Source organism: Amblyomma maculatum, chromosome 1 (assembly GCF_055883805.1).
Source record: "Amblyomma maculatum isolate TAMU_Amacu chromosome 1, ASM5588380v1, whole genome shotgun sequence".
Taxonomy (NCBI): Eukaryota; Metazoa; Arthropoda; class Arachnida; order Ixodida; family Ixodidae; genus Amblyomma; species Amblyomma maculatum.
The window spans coordinates 213199973-213217396 of record NC_139344.1 but is presented as its reverse complement, the minus strand read 5'-3'; the positions used below and the strand labels follow the sequence as shown (position 1 = coordinate 213217396).

Genomic DNA, 17424 nt, shown 5'->3' with positions numbered 1-17424 from the left:
TTTAGTTTCGTGATGTTACAAATGGGGGGGACCGTGGGATCACCCTGAAACTCTACCTTGAAAAAGCATTTGACTGTGTCGCGCATTAAATATTGATGTGTATTCATGACCATGTAGATGCTGGTTTTGATACTTGTGACGGCATAACTCTGGCGATCAGAGACTGCACGAAGAGATTAATTCTTAAAAAATAAATGTCTGGGCTCATTATTGACGCGCAGCGTTCGCTGCGTGAGGTCTGTCCCTTTTTTTACTTTGCATTTATATCGAAGCTTTGGATGATAAGAGAAGCATTTTAGTATTGAGAATTCAGCAAAGTCACCAGTAGAGTGCCACTTGTGCCCCATGTTCTGGCGCGACGAATGGCACTCTACGACTGACATTTCTTCCAATGTATCTCGGATGATGACCGCAGTAAACCGTTTGCACTTTCGGATCGGTACTTACCCGACTGCGAGTCATATTGGAGAGCTTTGACAAAAGTCGCATATGTGAAAGCAGACAGGTGGAAGGTGGCACATTTATCAACTCTGACCAGCACCACGGCGTGCAGCCTTTGTGTTAAGCTCTGGGGCATAGTGCAAGTATTGCCTTGTTCACTACGAAACGTGCAGAAACAGCACCGATATTTGTGTGTGTGTGTGTGTGTGTGTGTGTGTGTGTGTGTATGTGTGTGTGTGTGTGTGTGTGTGTGTGTGTGTGTGTGTGTGTGTGTGTGTGTGTGTGTGTGTGTGTGTGTGTGTGTGTGTGTGTGTGTGTGTGTGTGTGTGTGTGTGTGTGTGTGTGTGTGTGTGTGTGTGTGTGTGTGTGTGCGTGCGTGCGTGCGCGTGTGCGAGCGCTTCTAACAGTAGAAGATGCAGCCGCAGGAGTTTATTTGAATGTGCGAAGAATGGCGCACTTGGCCTGGAGAACGTATTTTCGCAGCAGCTGGTAAACAGTTTTTTTTTTTCGCGACATTAGTCATATCTCTTTTCCGAACCATGCGCCAAGTAAGGCTCAGGCGAGCTGCCAGAGTTTGTTGTCACAACAGCAAGTTCCTCGGGAGGTATTTTTGGTTACTTTAGAGAAGTTGTCGCAAAGTGTACAATAGCTCACAGCAGTGTTTTCGAAATAGCATTTATGTATAAAACAAAGGAGTCCGGAATTTGCGCGATGTTGGTTTACTGGAGCTAACATGCATGGAGTTGTACAGTGAAAATACAAGCAGGAACGTGTTAAAACCGGTAATTAAAGTGCGGGTGCTGCCAGGAGCGAAATGTTCCTGTTTGAGCCGCTGGAGCATCTCTACCATCTAGATGTTGATGAGTTGCGACACGGAGGGTTCCTGTCCATAAGTGGACTCTAACAATGTTTAGCAGTACGTGACGTTTAGCTGCGTCTGCGGAAAGGGGGATCCTGGTGGTTGTTCCGATGGAGCAGCCCAGCATCCCCTTCACCCCTTTGTAAAATCGTGTTGCGCGGGCAGGAGTTGCATGCAAATTCCTATCTTGTCCCTTCATTTGGCTCCATAGTGGGAAGGTGACATCTTCACCGAGGGACACACACGGCTCTCTCATTTTCACAAAATGAAGCGCCCTCGTTAAAGGGGTCGAACGTGGCAGCAAAGTTTTTCCAAAAAAGGGAAGATAATATTCCGAAATATCATGTAGGGCACAGTGCAGTGGAAGAAATGCGAGCAAGAATTTCGTCCCCATTCCTAGTGTCAAAAACCTAGCCACATGCCTTGTACTCAGGTTGAAAGTAACAAAAATTGCCAGCGGTGATTTGCTACTTGAGCTCTGGGGTAATGGGCAGCATTCGAAACTTGAAAACATTGCGGAGATCCCAATTTCCAGTACGGCTCACAGATCCCCGAGCCCAATCCGTGGTGCTTTTTTCAATCTGAGGGAGCACGAAATGATAGAAGCGCTCACTGAACGAGAAGCAGTCTACTTTCACTGAATTGAGGTCTGGAAAGATAACAAGGAAATAGTTACCAAACGTCCTTCCACTCCATTACACTGCCTGATCGATGGAGACGGAGTACATTAAAATTCATATGTACAGGGTCGTCGTGCGAACACGGCTCCGCGTGGCCGCGCTCCGCGGAGCGCCAGCGGATCCGGCGCGTTCGCGCATCGAAGCAAAGCCGCGCAGGCGCACAGGGGCCCGGGAGAGGAGCTTCGTGTCGTCTGCTTTCCAGCAATGCAAGCGAGGTGCGCGCCAGCGCTGTAGCAGACGACACGAAGTTCCTCCCCCGGGCCCCTGTGCGCCTGCGCGGCTTTGCTTCGATGCGCGAACGCGCCGGATCTGCCGGCGCTTCGCGGAGCGCGGCCACGCGGAGCCGTGTTCGCACTTAAAGTGGACGACCCTGTACATTCATGCACGTCAACCATCGTAGATGTTTCAAATGCTAGAACTACGTTTATGCGAACCACCCAACATATTCCAGGTTGATGTCCATCCTGGAGGAAAAGGAAATAAATGGTAACTGTAAGAAAGTATTTATTTTATTTATTTTCAATGCCAATTCACTGATAACTTCAACAGGAAGGACATTTGGTTCAAAGCATATAATATAATATAATATAATATAATATAATATAATATAATATAATATAATATAATATAATATAATATAATATAATATAATATTCCAACAAGCACGAAGGCGATTTAGGATAACGAAAGCACATTCTCCTTCACTTCAAAAACCAGTTTTCTGCTGTGGTGCAAACATTGCGATTATCTACATTGGCGTGGCCTTGCCTTGAGCATGTTACAAGGTCTCTGGCAGGGCCAACCATGCACCATCGGAGACATGGAACCCAGGGGCCTCTTTGCAGATCGCTAGCAGACAGCTCCCTTGATTGCACGAAGGAGAGATCCGCACTAACGAGCCCGATAAAAATTGGGACCTTACTTTTTTTTTCACAATTACTCTTTATTCAAAAAGGGATAAAAAGAGCACTTGGAAGATTAAAGTTTTCGTGGATTCCTGAAACACCACTGCTTTATAACAAATATTTCTATTTAATTTACCCCTATTTAATTTACTTCGCAGTTCTCTGTTTACAACCGACCAACATGAAATTTCAACATGTAAATCTTTTAAAGGATTATAACGTCTTTTGTAGCTAGCGCCCCAGTCGAAAAATACTACAAAAATTTTCAGAACAGAATCTGTGTGGTTACTGACACTGAATCTGTTTGGACAACAAACATATCTGCAGTGACATCGGAATTTTGTATTATTACAGCAGAAAAGTACTGCAGTACTGCAGTACTGCAGAACTGCAGGCTACAGAGAGGCAGTACAAAACTACAGAAATGTATGTCGTTACGACAGAACTGCAGAACGTTTTATAGTATATTTTTGATGCGGTTTTATATTTTTGTTTACTGATTCCGGGCACCAGTGATAGCTGCAAGCTCCTGACGAGGCCCCGACTGCAATATATGAGGTCCGGAATTTTGTGCGACACTAGTGAGAGCCAACTGCTGCTTGTGGATATCAGCAAAAGTTTGCTTATTCGTAATGCTTCGTCCTTGTAATAGCAAACCTACTGGCGCTTGCAATTTTCGCATGCAGGTATTTGTACGGCAATTAGATGTAACACCACATTGTATTCCAGGAACTTTTCTTGGGTATTTGAAAGAAGTTTTACAAGCTAGTCACTTTCTTCGTACACAATTTTGGATTATAATTGTCATGTGGCAGGTCAAAAAATTACCAGCGATATATCATAGATGCCACTCACTCTTCCCTCCAACATTGTATGGACAATGTATACAGTACAGGCCCATGGTCAAGATGTTCTTAAACGAGTTAAAAAAATTGACATTGCTCCTGCTCCTAAAATATTCTTTTTTACATCGTATAGCGGGACCTCGAAGGTTAAAGTGTGGTTGCAAGAGAAAAAAAAAAAAATGTGCCTTGGGGAGTATGCTGCCTACTATGCAAAAAGGATGAGACCAGTGAGCATATGTTTTCTTGGACTGCTGGGACGCAGTCCTTTTCTGGCGCGTCCTGCAAATGATTAATAAGAAATACTTTTCGCATAACTATCACGAAATTAGGTATCTCCCGAATGAAAACGAGGACGATATTTCATGGGATCTTGTAATGGCATCGGGCCTGCTCTCGATACGAAGAAATAGGATGGCGGCGTGTCACGCAGATCTTGACGCACGGCCAGTCAGAAGCCATTGTAAGGTACTGTGAATTTATCATAGTTGTGGATACAGAACCTGACTGGCTCTCGAACTTTGAAACATGAAAATAATTCAAAGAATTTGTCATGTTACCTCAAATATGGCTAAGGGTTTTTGCGTAGATATTGCGAGCTTTGAGCCCAGTAAAAAAATAAAAAAGCACGCACTTGTCGCATGCTCAATATTGTTCTGGGATATTTTGCAACGGACAGTGAAAAAAAAAAAAAAAAGACTTGATTTGACACCGCATTCTCTACAATATCTCACTGCATTACCATCTGTTGATAATCCTTTAGACTTGTTCTTTCTAAGTGGGTTACACATCTTCAGAAAATCGCGCATGACGGACAGACATTGTGAATCTGTTGTTCCAGCAAAAGACCACTTCCGTAGGATGTTTGTCCATTTAAGAAAATTGTATGCATAGGCTGACATTGAACCGGAGTGGCACGCTCTACATTGCCTCTTGTTTATAGTTTTGTTGACTTGGTGTATCCTATTGCGCATCGTGTTGATTTGATGCCCTTTTTCATTTGTACATAGTCCATGTACATAAGACATTGTTTAAGTGTAATAAATACCATGGTGTGAAAAAAACAAAAAGCCCTCGTGGCCTAACGGATAAGGCATCGGTCTCCTAAACCGGGGATTGCGGGTTCGATTCCCGCCGAGGGTAGATTGCAGATACGGCTGCTACATTTTCGTTTTTGTTTTTGCTAGGACAACCAACTACGCCACACTGCTGGTAAAGTGCATGCCAAACACAGGTGATAGCTGCATACTCGTGACGAGGAATTGCTGGAATATATGGGGCCGCAATGGTTTCTCAGCTGCATTGAGAGCTCATTTTGATTTGTGGAAGTTGGTAGAAGTTTACTCAATCGTCTTGCTTCTTTTTCTTGTTACAACTACTGGCGCGTGCACTTCCCCCCATGTGCCCTCGTGGCCTAACGGATAAGGCATCGGTCTCCTAAACCGGGGATTGCGGGTTCGAGTCCCGCCGAGGGTAGGTTTTAGATACGGCTGCTACATTTTTGTTTTTGTTTTTGCTAGGCTAACCGACTACGCCACACTGCTGGTAAAGTGCATGCCAAACACAGGTGAAAGCTGCATACTCGTTACGAGGAATTGCTGGAATATATGGGGCCGCAATGGTTTCTCAGCTGCATTGAGAGCTCATTTTGATTTGTGGAAGTTGGTAGAAGTTTACTCAATCGTCTTGCTTCTTTTTCTTGTTACAACTACTGGCGCGTGCACTTCCCCCCATGTGCCCTCGTGGCCTAACGGATAAGGCATCGGTCTCCTAAACCGGGGATTGCGGGTTCGAGTCCCGCCGAGGGTAGGTTTTAGATACGGCTGCTACATTTTTGTTTTTGTTTTTGCTAGGCTAACCGACTACGCCACACTGCTGGTAAAGTGCATGCCAAACACAGGTGAAAGCTGCATACTCGTTACGAGGAATTGCTGGAATATATGGGGCCGCAATGGTTTCTCAGCTGCATTGAGAGCTCATTTTTATTTGTGGAAGTCGGTAGAAGTTTACTCAATAGTCTTGCTTCTTTTTCTTGTTACAACTACTGGCGCGTGCACTTCCCCCCATGTGCCCTCGTGGCCTAACGGATAAGGCATCGGTCTCCTAAACCGGGGATTGCGGGTTCGAGTCCCGCCGAGGGTAGGTTTTAGATACGGCTGCTACATTTTTGTTTTTGTTTTTGCTAGGCTAACCAACTACGCCACACTGCTGGTAAAGTGCATACCAAACACAGGTGATAGCTGCATACTCGTGACGAGGAATTGCTGGAATATATGGGGCCGCGATGGTTTCTCAGCTGCACTGAGAGCTCATTTTTATCTGTGGAAGTCAGTAAAAGTTTACTCAATCGTCTTGTTTCTTCTCCGTGTTACAACTTCTGGCGCGTGAACTCCCCCCCCCCCCCCCCCCCCTCTGCGTGCCCTCGTGGCCTAAGAAGGATTCTACTTCCGGCCGCCGAGGCGAACGGACGTGCCATCATGTGCTCCGACGGAGCGGTAACAGCGGCCCAGCTGGGTCGCGGAAACAGGATTGCGGACTTACCGGACCAGGATTACCAAGTCATTTTGCCTCAACTGCCATCAGGTCGGAATGTTTTAAATACTGTTTTTCTGCATGCTGATGTGAGATGTCGGCCGTATCGCGTGAAAGACTTCCGTGATGCGTTGGATAGTCTGGATATGCTCCCCGAGGTGATCCTTGGGGGCGTACCAGATGAATCACGTCTGGGCGCTTACATTCAAGAGCGGAGACGGGATGAAGAAAATGTTGGCCTTGCGTGATTTCAAGGTGAAGGAACGACGATGCGTCATGATCGATCCAATGAACCAGGACGTGAGGCTAAAGTTGCACTGGCTTGTCTACGGTGTCCATGACGGCGACGTGCGATCTGCCCTGGAAACCTTTTGAGAAGGTAACGGATATTTCGAAGGAAAAGTGGCGTGGCGGACAAAGCATCAACGACAAGAGTAATTGGGCTCAAGCTGAAATCCGGAGTTTCGGTGGACGACCTCCCGCACCAGCTCCGCGTAGCAGGCGAGGTGGCTCTGGTGGTAGTGCCGGGCAGAGCTCCGCTTTGTCTCCGGTGCCGGACTGCGGGGCACATTAGACGCGAGTGTCGTGTTCCTCGTTGCGCCCGATGCAGGCGCTTTGGTCCTCAGGAGGACATGTGCGTTAAAACTTACGCGAGTGTTACTGAACCACTGCAACAAGAGGACGCTTCAGATCTCATTATGGATGAAACCGACGCCGAGGAAGCAGCGAAAGGGAGGCTGGAATTGTCCGCGCGATACCCTAACGCGTCTTCCGAAAATTATGAAGGTTCCACGCAGGCCGCAAGCCGTGACACGAAAAGCGAGTCACCTGCTACACAAGTAAAGACGCCTTCGGAGGTTGCTGAGGTCCTCCGAGAGCACCTTATCGGAGGGCCAGCCAGACGAACACACCCAGGACGGCATGCAGTCACCTGAAGTTACGAAGGCTGCGTCTAGTAGTGACCGAAGAGCAGCGTCAGCCGCAGGCAATGGAAGTCAGCGGGAGCCGATGGAATTAACTGTGAAGTTAAAAAGAACGCACGGGGACAGCGTGGGAGCAGGAGACGGCCTTGACTACACTAACAACGAGGGACCGCCCCCCAAAGCCGTCATGCCACGGCGACCTAGCTTCAGACCGAGGCCAAATATCTCCCTCGACCGGAATACGGTCGGGATACCACTTTCGTAGGAAAGAGAGATTGTGAAGTTTGTGCATAAGGAACTGGACAAACCCTTCAAGGTGTTTCGACCGAGAGGCAAGGCCTCTTCGCAGTGGCTGCGGGCTCAACCAAAAAAGCAAATGCACATGCTCAACTGACTGCCGAGGTAAGCGCTGTGCGGTCCTTTTGTTTTGCAATTAAATGGCAGTAAACCTCCAGTCTGCGTTACGTGTAGCCACCTTAAACGTTCGCGGAATGACAGCGAGGCGGCGGCAATATCAAGTTAGTCGGCTATTTCTTGAAAACGAATTGGACTTGGTCGCTATACAAGAAACGAAGGTAGAAAGCGAAGAACAAACGGACCGCATGGTGCAACCATTCAGAGATAGGTACAATGTATGTGTGTGTCATGCTGTTGGCGATTCGACAGGGTGTGTTATTTTTATTCGCAACAGTCTGGGCATTGTCGAGGAGGCAGTCACTGTGTGCCCTTCTGGACGCCTGATTGTTGTTGACATTTCCTTCTCTAATTTGAAATGGCGTATGATATGCGTCTATGCACCTAATAAGGAAGGGGAGCGTAGGTTGTTCTTCGAGCAGCTCGAACAGCATTTGAAGGGTGAAATATGTGTTGTTATGGCGGGTGACTTCAATTGTGTATGTATGCCTGAAGATCGCGTAAAACTTCAGCCTGTGAAGGACTCTAGCGCACACGTATTAAGGACGTTAACCACAGAGTATCATCTAGAAGACGTTGGTTGGCTTCTGTCACCTAGTGGACAGCGCCGGTACACCCATTTCCAAAGAGAAAGCCACGCGAGTCTAGATCGTGCATACATTTCCCTAGAACTCGCGCCTCTGTGTCGTAGTTTTGAAGTTAAGCACGTGTCTTTCACAGATCACAGCCTAGTAGTTTTTTTGCATAGGAGCAAAGGAAAATCAATCTAAATTTAACTGGGAGCTTTGGAAATTTAATTCTAAACTTTTGGATGATGAGAGCTATATGAACGAAGTAAAGAAAATGTTCAACGCACTGTTTGCGACAAAATTAGGGGACTGGATTAGTGAGTGGGAAAGTTTTAAGAACAATATAAAAATGAAAGCAATAGAAAGAGCAACCATTTTGCGACATGTCAGTAAAGAGAACGAGAAAGATCTGCACCGTCAATTCAACTTGTTACTGAACCTATAATAGCGGGACGCCTGGATTGTGGTCGAAGCAGATAAAAGAAGTTAAGAATAAACTTGAGCTTATCGATGAAGAAAGATATAGGGGAGCTATTGTGCGAGCACGATCAGAGCGATTATGGGTTGGCGAGACACCGAACAAGCGCTCACTCGGTGACGAGAAAAGATACGCGGAAAAAAAAAATTCAAAAGATACTTTACCATAACGAAGTTGCAACAGAATGTGAGGTTATCAAAGAAGCGTTTGTAGAGTACTATAGGGAGCTACTTGGGCGGGCTAAGCAAAGGAAAGAACAATTCGAAAGTCAGTTTTTGCAGACCATGCCCAGGCTTGAGGATGAAGTTAAAGCCAGGCTTGGGGAACCAATCATTGTACTTGAAATTGAGCGGGCTATAGAAGAAATAAGCGCTGGAAAATCACCCGGTCCTGACAGATTAGGGGCTGCTTTTTACAAGAAATTCAAATCAGAAGCCAGCAGGGCATTGTACTGCGTAATAAAGGAAGCATACCATGTTAAACAAATGCCGCCATCTTTCAAAGTCTCAATAATTGTCTTAATTCCTAAATCAGATGATGCAGTCAAACTTCTATCGGTGGGGTCCTATCGACCTATAAGCCTCACAAATGTGGATTATAAATTGTTTATGAAAGTATTGGCAAGGAGGGTGCAAGGTGTCATCAAACAGTTGGTAGGTCCAAACGTGCGGCATTAAGGGCCGCACTATCTGTACGAATGTACACACAGCAAGATGCGTTTTAGAGTGTTGCGATGCAGACGGAAGACATGTAGCAATGATACAGCTTGACTTGCCAAAAGCATTTGACAACGTTTCACATGACGTATTCAGAAATGTGGTGTACCAAACACAAACACAAGAGAATGATACACAACACACGCGTTTGTGTTTGTGTTTGTTGCACCACATTTTTGAATACGATGCAGCACCAACTAGCCCCTCAAGCCGTTATTCATTTTTTTTTTTTTCACATGACGTCCTTTTCACCATTTTAGAGCATGTAAATATCGGAAGTGTTATCGTAGATGGAATCAAAATGGCATACGCTGGGTGCTCTACTCGTATTGTTGTAAATAAAAGTCTTACTGACGCAATAGCCATGCGATCGTCAGTGAGGCAAGGATGTCCATTGTCCCCTCTTCTATTTGCCATATATCTAGAGCCCTTTTGTTTAAGCCTGAATAATAATGAAAGAATCCGTGGATTCAAGCTACAAGCATTCGAAGCGAAAGTACTTGCGTACGCGGATGATATAGCCATTTTCTGTGTGAACCGACAAAGCGTAAGTGAGGCAGTCGAGGTTGCTGGCGGTTTTTGCACCGCAACTGGCTGTGAGATTAACTAGGAAAAATCGGCTGGCTTTTGGCATGGTAACTGGAACGAAAGACCGGAAACGTTTGCAAACATGCGATGGACATCGTTGCCTACGAAGTATCTAGGTATGCCCCTTGACAGCTATCAAGATAGCGAGCAGCACTGGCGTCAAGTGACAGAAAGGGTTAGGGAAAAGACGCAAGGCTGGCAAGGCCGTAATTTGTCCATGTTTGCCCGCGCGACTGTCTGCAATCTTTTCTTGATATCCAAGGTGTGGTTCGTACTCCAATTTTTGTTCATGAAACGCACAAATCTGCAAAAAATTTACAGAGTATTCGCGGTTTTCATTTGGGGGGCAAGTTGGGAACGTACTAGTAGGACGAATTTGTTTCATTCTGTTTGTAATGGTGGATTAGGCCTGTCTCACCTGTTTCTAAGACAAATCGTGTCGCGATTTATTTTTCTTCGGGACCAGAAAGACTCTTTTTTTTTTTTTTTTTTGCGCACAGTAATGCAAGTGCACTTAGGCAATGCCTTACCTGAATTTATTGTTTCATCATGCAATGACGGTGGACGCGCAGTAACTGGGTTTTGGCGAGAAGTTGTACTTGCATTCCAAATCTTAAAGGCTCGATTTTCCCTTGAGTACTTCAGTGCAAAGGAAAAAAACTGTACAGAGACCTACTGGATACAATGTTGCCAACACCCAGGTACCGAACAATACACTGTGGAGGCCCAGGAAATGATGTTTTAAAGAGAGTTAAAAAGATGAATATTAAAGCCCAGCACTAAAACCTTCTTCTTTAAACTTCATACAGGGACGCTTCCAGTTAAGACTTGGTTAGAGGAAAAGGGAATATTCGTTCCATGGACAACTAACTGTATATTAAGCAAGAAACCAGAAACAATAGATCATGTATTTATTGATTGCTGGGATCCAGTCTTCTACTGGGACATCTTGCAAAGGACTCTAAACAAAGACCTACCAATAACACCATACGGAATCCGTTTTCTGCCAATTGAAAACGATGGAGACATTCCTTATGACCTGATCATGGTTCTGCGGCTCCACAGCATATGGCGAACAAGGATGGCTGTTAGGCACGCCGATGTAAGCGTCCGTCCAGTCAGGGAGAATTTAATTGAAAGCATTATGTACTTACGAGATGTTTACCGTACATTGCCAGAACCACCCGACTGGATTGGCGGCCTAGATGAACTTGTTCATTTTAAGAAGTTTTAAGCATTCACGCTGACCACCATATTTGCAGTGTATTTGACAAAGCAGGCAATAAAGAAAAAAAAAAAAAAAGCCTTCGTGGCCTAACGGATAAGGCATCGGTCTCCTAAACCGGGGATTGCGGGTTCGAGTCCCGCCGAGGGTGAGTCGCAGTTGCTGCTCCCGTAGCTTTCTTTTATTGCGAGGTCAACCAAACTGGCAACACTGCTGGTTCTACGCCCCAACTACCAGTGATAGGTGGAGGCACCTGACGAAGCGCTGACTGCACATGTGGGAGCGAGAACTTTGTGCAGCACCACTGGTAGCTGATGTTTGTGGGAATCAGTAAACGTTTGCTCAGTCGTCTTGCTTGTCTACTAATATCGGCAAAACCACAAGCGCGTGCACTTGTCGAATGTGCCCTCGTGGATGGGCAAGATGTGAAACGCAGGAAGCACCAACTCCCGATGGAGTTCTGATAGAGGCCGCTGGCTGTAGTTATTTTGGTGTGACTGAAGATGACAAGATTATTTTGACTCAGCTGCCAACTGGAAATGCCTCCCTGAATATGATGTTTGGTACTGTGATATGATTAGGCGACCGTATCGGATCGGTTACATCGAAGAAATGGAGTGGCTCAAGGTCACCAAGGACGTGGCGTCGATAGGCGCATACCGACTGAAACACGTCTAGGCTGTAATGACATCTCAGTGAAACAAGCACTTGTCGCCGCGAAAACGCTCCGGATTGAAGGGGCAGCTATCGAGCGTAGTGACAGTGAAGTACGAATCAAACTTCGCAGGATTTCTTATCATGTCAGCGCTGGAGGCGCTTTATAAGTTGAAACTGTGCCGCAGGAATCCTCGCCTGCAAGAAAGTTCAAGGATGCACCATGGTGCACTGATTTCTATCAGGTCAGTTGTGTTGACCATGAAAGACGGTGTCACTGTCGAGTCCCTGCCGTACCAGTTACGCATTCGGAATAGCAGCGCTCTTGTAATCGTGCTTGGAATAACGCCGCTGGGCTTAAGATGCAAGAGGCCCGACGACATAATAAATGGCTGCTGTATACCAAAGTGATCAGAGTGCCGGAGGCTCGGGCACGAGGTACAAGACTCCACCATCACATTTGCTGCAGTCACTCGAGACGTGGGCGAGAACGACGTCCCAGAGTCAATTATGGGTGAACAGGAAGCTGTGGAATCGTCCAACACCGCTGTGAACCTCATGGAAACATAGAAAACAAAATGAAAGATGGCTTAGCTCTGCTATGCCTGGATATACGTAGCGAAAACCAGTGACTACCTCGGGATCAGAAGAAGTTAATTTTTCCAGTCTTCTGCGCCGTTCGCCAGCAGCTAAACTCTCCTTGGCTTCCCTGTCGAGCGCGTCTAAGTTCACCGGCGTCCGTCCCATAATTCGTTTACAGGAAAAGAAAAGCGCAGCATCTGTCCCTCACGGTAGGCAAGAAGCGTCGCCCGGCGGCGTTGGAGCGCACTCGTTCCTGCCTGGTCCTCATTGCTGACAGCCGATGGGTGACGTCACATCCTTGTCGTCACCCTAAGGGAGCGACGTAAAGGCCCACTGTCCACCCTCCAGTCAACAATATTTTCTTCCCCGGTGACTGTGAGACTTCGCCCCCAGAATTCAAGGCCGCAAAATCTTTTTGAAACGACTAATTATTAACGCAGTTACAGCCACCCCAATCACCCGATTCTTTCGTGTTTCTCTCCTCCCGTTCCCTCGCAAAGGTCTTTCATTCTCCTGCCCGGTAGTCTACCCTCCGCAAGACAAATTTCCCTTCCTCCTCCGCGTTTGGCGGTAGGTGAGGCGTAGTAGTCGGCGTGCGCGAAAAAAAAAAAAATAATAACGGCCGAGTGGGAGTGCGTTGTTGCATTCAGTCCGGCCGTGGCGAGGGAAAAGCGCGCGGCCATCCTTCACCCGTCAGAGAGCGCGACGGACCAATGGATGTCGTTTTCGACTCCGACGTCAGCCTTGCGGCTTTTGCTACTTTGCGGCGCGCGTATCGCTGTAACATTTTGTACAGACTGTCTCTGGTACCTGATCGAAGCACTGCAGGCTCCTTTGCTTAAAAGGTCCTTCCCTGGACAGTGGCCCTTTAACTATTTTAGTCTTTGGTACCTTCAAATTGCGCGCCAATCGCAGTATATGTCACTCGCGGAATCCCGCTATCATCCTCACGGTAGACAAGCGGAATTATGAAGAGCGTTTCTCCACGCGGGGCATGGCACAGCAACATGAATAAGTCGTATGGCACCCCCCCCCCCCCCTTTCCCGTTGATTATGGACCGACAGGAACCGTATACCATATGGTGTAATTGACAAGTCCTTTTTTAAAGTCCTCTGCGGGATATTCTATAGAAAGACTGCATCGCAGCAGTAAAGAAAAATACGGTCTATGGTTTCCGGCTTATGGTAAATCAAGTAGTCCACCGACGACGGGAGACCGACACCTTTTCCCCTCAACCACGGTTTAACAGGTAATGTACCACTATGTGCTTTGCCTCCACAGTGTGTGGAAAACGAGAATGGCTGTGAGACACGCGGACGTGTAAAGTGTCAACAACTTGATCGCCATTTGTAATACCCAAAGTGAGAAACCTGAATGGATGCCAGTTTTGAGCGAACTGGCTAACCTAAAGCGTTTATGAAACTTTGTGAAGCCTTACTTTTGCTAGAACTCTTTGCGGTATTGTACTTTGACTTTTCCCCACCGTAAATTTTATTAACAGGAAGTAAAGAAAAAAAAAAAACCTCAATCCAAGGGATTGAGGTTCGATTCCCGGATGGAGACTAATTTTTTTTCTTTTTTAATAAGGAGTCGCATAGCTCCTAAGCGTTGCTAGGCAACGCCGGCAGAGCTTGACGAGGGGACTGCGCAGCTAGCCTTGGCTGTGACGTCACGGCATACGCGAAGCTCGGCTCCGATCCTCGTAGTGAAGCTTTTCGCTTCAAAAACAGGTAGTTCCGTTCTGCTCGGAGACTCGAGTGGAGCAGAAAACAGAGATCGCGCCCCCAGGAATAGCTACTGAAGTGGTGCCTGGAAGGGTTCAGGTGCTTACGCCTTCTACTGCGGTGAGAAAGTAGAAAGAGCCCGGCAAAAATCTCGGCGCTGAGGTAGCGAAAGTTCCTTGGGTGCACGTAAGTTGTTCTAAACTTGTTTTAGAACATCTTGATCGTGGGTCTGCACTGTACATATGGTTCATAGAAAGGTGGAGGGAACAGTGAGTAACAAATTATATATTGCTGCCATTTTTTTTCCGTTTTACATTGCAATTATAATCCGAAATCGTGTATGAAGAAAGCGACAAGCTTGTATTACTTTCTTTTTAAATACCCACGAATAATTCCTTGAATAGAATGGGGTGTTACAAAAATTTTCTTCAGTTTTGTATGCTAACCGCTAGTTTTTCAGTGACTACCTGCCTTCAGTGAGCAGTAAAATATTGTACCAGGATTTGTTAGACGTTATGCTGCCTGTGCCCATGTATCGTTCCATACGCTTAAGTCTACTGGGCGCAGTAATGCGAGAGCATTTTTTCTTATTGCTGCCGATTGTATTCCTGCATATTCGTTTCTTTGTGCCTTTGCCGTTTTTGACGCACGTTTATAAATCAAGAGTAAATTGAAGCTCGAGGCTCATTTTCTGCTTCCTGGCGAGAGCCGCACGAGAATGATTTGCTGTGGTGTTTTGTGTAAACCTGGCTAGATGGCGCAACGCGTCGTTCTAACGAGAGATTCATTGTTTTAGTTTGTTTTGAATTTCGCTTGGGCAGATTTGTAATACACAACGAAGAAATGGACATGGGCAGGACATGTAGTGCGAAGAGAGGATAACCGATGGTCGCTGAGGGTAACAAACTGGACTCCAAGGGAAGGAAAGCGTAGCAAGGGGCGGCAGAAAGTTAGGTGGGCGGATGAGATTAAGAAGTTCGCAGGGGTCAAGTGGATGCAGCTAGCACAGAACCGGGTTAAGTGGAGAAATATGGGAGAGGCCTTCGCCCTGCAGTGGGTATGATCAGGCTGATGATGATGGGCAGATTTCGAAACGCTTTCGTTGCCCTCATAACCTATACTCTGGGACATGTTTTTTGGTCTTTGGCTCATTTCTACCCTTGTTTTCTTACTGAGACCGTTGTCCTTTCTCTCAGCCCGTTCCGGAATTCATTCGCTAGACAAAGGGAATTACAAAGTCGTTCTCTGGCAGTCGGCGTGGAGTAGTTTATTATTTGCGATATACCTTGGACCCATTTTGTCGGAAGCTTATACAGTGCGAACATTGCGTGGATTCAGGCTGATGGCAAACGAAGTTGAAGTTTTGTCCTATACCGATGATATCGCAGTCTTTTGTAAAGACACAGAAGGCAATGTTAGTGAAGCGATATGTTTTGTTGAAACGTTTTGTCAGATATCTGTTTTTTTAACCAATTGGGATGCATAGGATTCTATCCCTGTGGTGTTCCAAAACAGAGTTCCTTGCTTTGCCTGTAAAATATTTGAGTGTCCTTTCGGAACACTGCGAAGACGCGAGTGATTATTGGGCGGAGGAGACTGAGCGGGCTCGAGAGAAAACTTTCAGGTCGAGCAGAAGGGAGATTTTGATGTTCGCTCAGTCTACTGTATTTTACTTGTGTATCGTTGCTAAGGTTTGGTATGTTCTTCAAGCGTTGTTGCATGGTGTCGCGAGTAAGCATTCAGAAGCTTCATAGAGTTTACGTTTTCTTTTTTTTTTTTTTTTTTTTTTTTTTTTTTTGCGGGGCTCAGTGTGGGAACGTACCAGCTGTACAAATCTCTCTCGGTCGATTTATGATGGATAACTCGGCCTTGTACAGGTGCAGACATAAGTAAACGGAGCGCGCTTTTCCCTTCAAATTAAAATCACGTCTTCTGCACTGGAAATAAGAAAACAATATTTGTCCAAGTGAAAGCGCACTGGAGTCTACTACCATTTCGCCCATACCACGGCTGCCAGTTTCAATTATGTAAAAAGTAAAAAATTTAGAAGGAAATTGCGTGCTCCATTTACTTTTGTATGCACTGGTACATTTGTTTTTGGGAAAGGTGGTGTCGCGATTCATGGTTTTGTGTCAGCGAAGTGATCCTTTCTTGCGAACAGTGATTCAGGTGCGTTTGGGTCACGAGATACCCGAGTTTGTTGAATTTGTTTTGTTTTAAGATGAACGAGTAGTCGTGGTTATTTACGAGAATGTTTCTTGGGTTTTAGTATGTTAAACGTTAGATTTCCAGTGGACTACCTGTCATCAGTGAGCAGTAAAAAGTGTACAAGGATTTGCTAGACGTTATGATGCCCGTGCGCATGTATGGTTCCATATGCAGTGCAGACCAAGGAATGAATGTCCTGAAAAGAGTTAAAAACATGGCAGTGCACATGTCAGCTTAGACTTTCCTTTTTTTGTTGTTGTTACCGTTACAGAGCAGAATGCTGCCACTGAAACTGTGGCTTGAATAAAAGGGAACATTTTACCATTGTCAGTAAGCTGTATACTCTCTTGGAAGAAAGCCTGAAACTACTAAACATGGTTTTTCGACTGCTGGGACGCGATATTGTTATGGGATATTCTGCAGCGCACACATGCAGAACAGCTTCGGACTACACACCTAGGTATTTGTTAATGAACGGTAGTTGATGAGGGAGGAATACATACCCCTAGATATGGTCATGCCACTGGACTTACACAGTCGACAGAGGCTGTCGGCAGAGGGTGTCACGCTTTTGAGGGGCATAGTTAATAATCAACAATTAAACCGTGTCTCCTACGGGAATCGAACCTTCATACCCTGGATCCCCAGCCGAGCGCTTTACCGACTGCGCCATGCCCCGGACCGTGAAATATTCATTATAATTCCCCTTGTCTACCTTGAGGAAAGCGGGATTCTGCGAGTGACAGATACTGCGACTTTAATTTCCTGTAAACAAAAGTGGATACAGCTCGCACAGGACCGGGTTAATTGGAGGAATATGGGAGAGGCTTTCGCCCTGCAGTGGTTATAGTCAGGCTGATGATGATGATGAAACTAATTATAGAACGCTGGTGAACTTTGATGCGTTCAATGGAATGCTAGTTGTGTTCGACAAGGGGCGCGCCATGTACCGTCACGACTGGTCATGACGTCACCAGGTGATTCATGCATAGATGAAGCTGACCCCGCCGGGCGTCCGATCCAGGCGTCCGTGCGACACCTTTCATTTGCCGCTTCCTCAAACGCCGCACCACACAGCAAACA

At 46.2% G+C, this 17424-nt stretch overlaps 5 non-coding genes across 5 annotated transcripts; all 5 read left to right on the top strand.

The window, feature by feature from the left end:
• The first annotated feature begins 4797 nt into the window (after window positions 1-4797).
• Window positions 4798-4870, top strand: TRNAR-CCU (transfer RNA arginine (anticodon CCU)). The gene has a single exon. It is a non-coding gene; the product is annotated as a tRNA-Arg (tRNA).
• Window positions 4871-5130: 260 nt separating this feature from the next.
• TRNAR-CCU (transfer RNA arginine (anticodon CCU)) lies at window positions 5131-5203 on the top strand. The gene has a single exon. It is a non-coding gene; the product is annotated as a tRNA-Arg (tRNA).
• A 260-nt stretch (window positions 5204-5463) lies between these two features.
• On the top strand, window positions 5464-5536 carry TRNAR-CCU (transfer RNA arginine (anticodon CCU)). Its single transcript has one exon. It is a non-coding gene; the product is annotated as a tRNA-Arg (tRNA).
• Window positions 5537-5796: 260 nt separating this feature from the next.
• Window positions 5797-5869, top strand: TRNAR-CCU (transfer RNA arginine (anticodon CCU)). The gene has a single exon. It is a non-coding gene; the product is annotated as a tRNA-Arg (tRNA).
• A 5381-nt stretch (window positions 5870-11250) lies between these two features.
• TRNAR-CCU (transfer RNA arginine (anticodon CCU)) lies at window positions 11251-11323 on the top strand. Its single transcript has one exon. It is a non-coding gene; the product is annotated as a tRNA-Arg (tRNA).
• Window positions 11324-17424: the final 6101 nt, after the last annotated feature.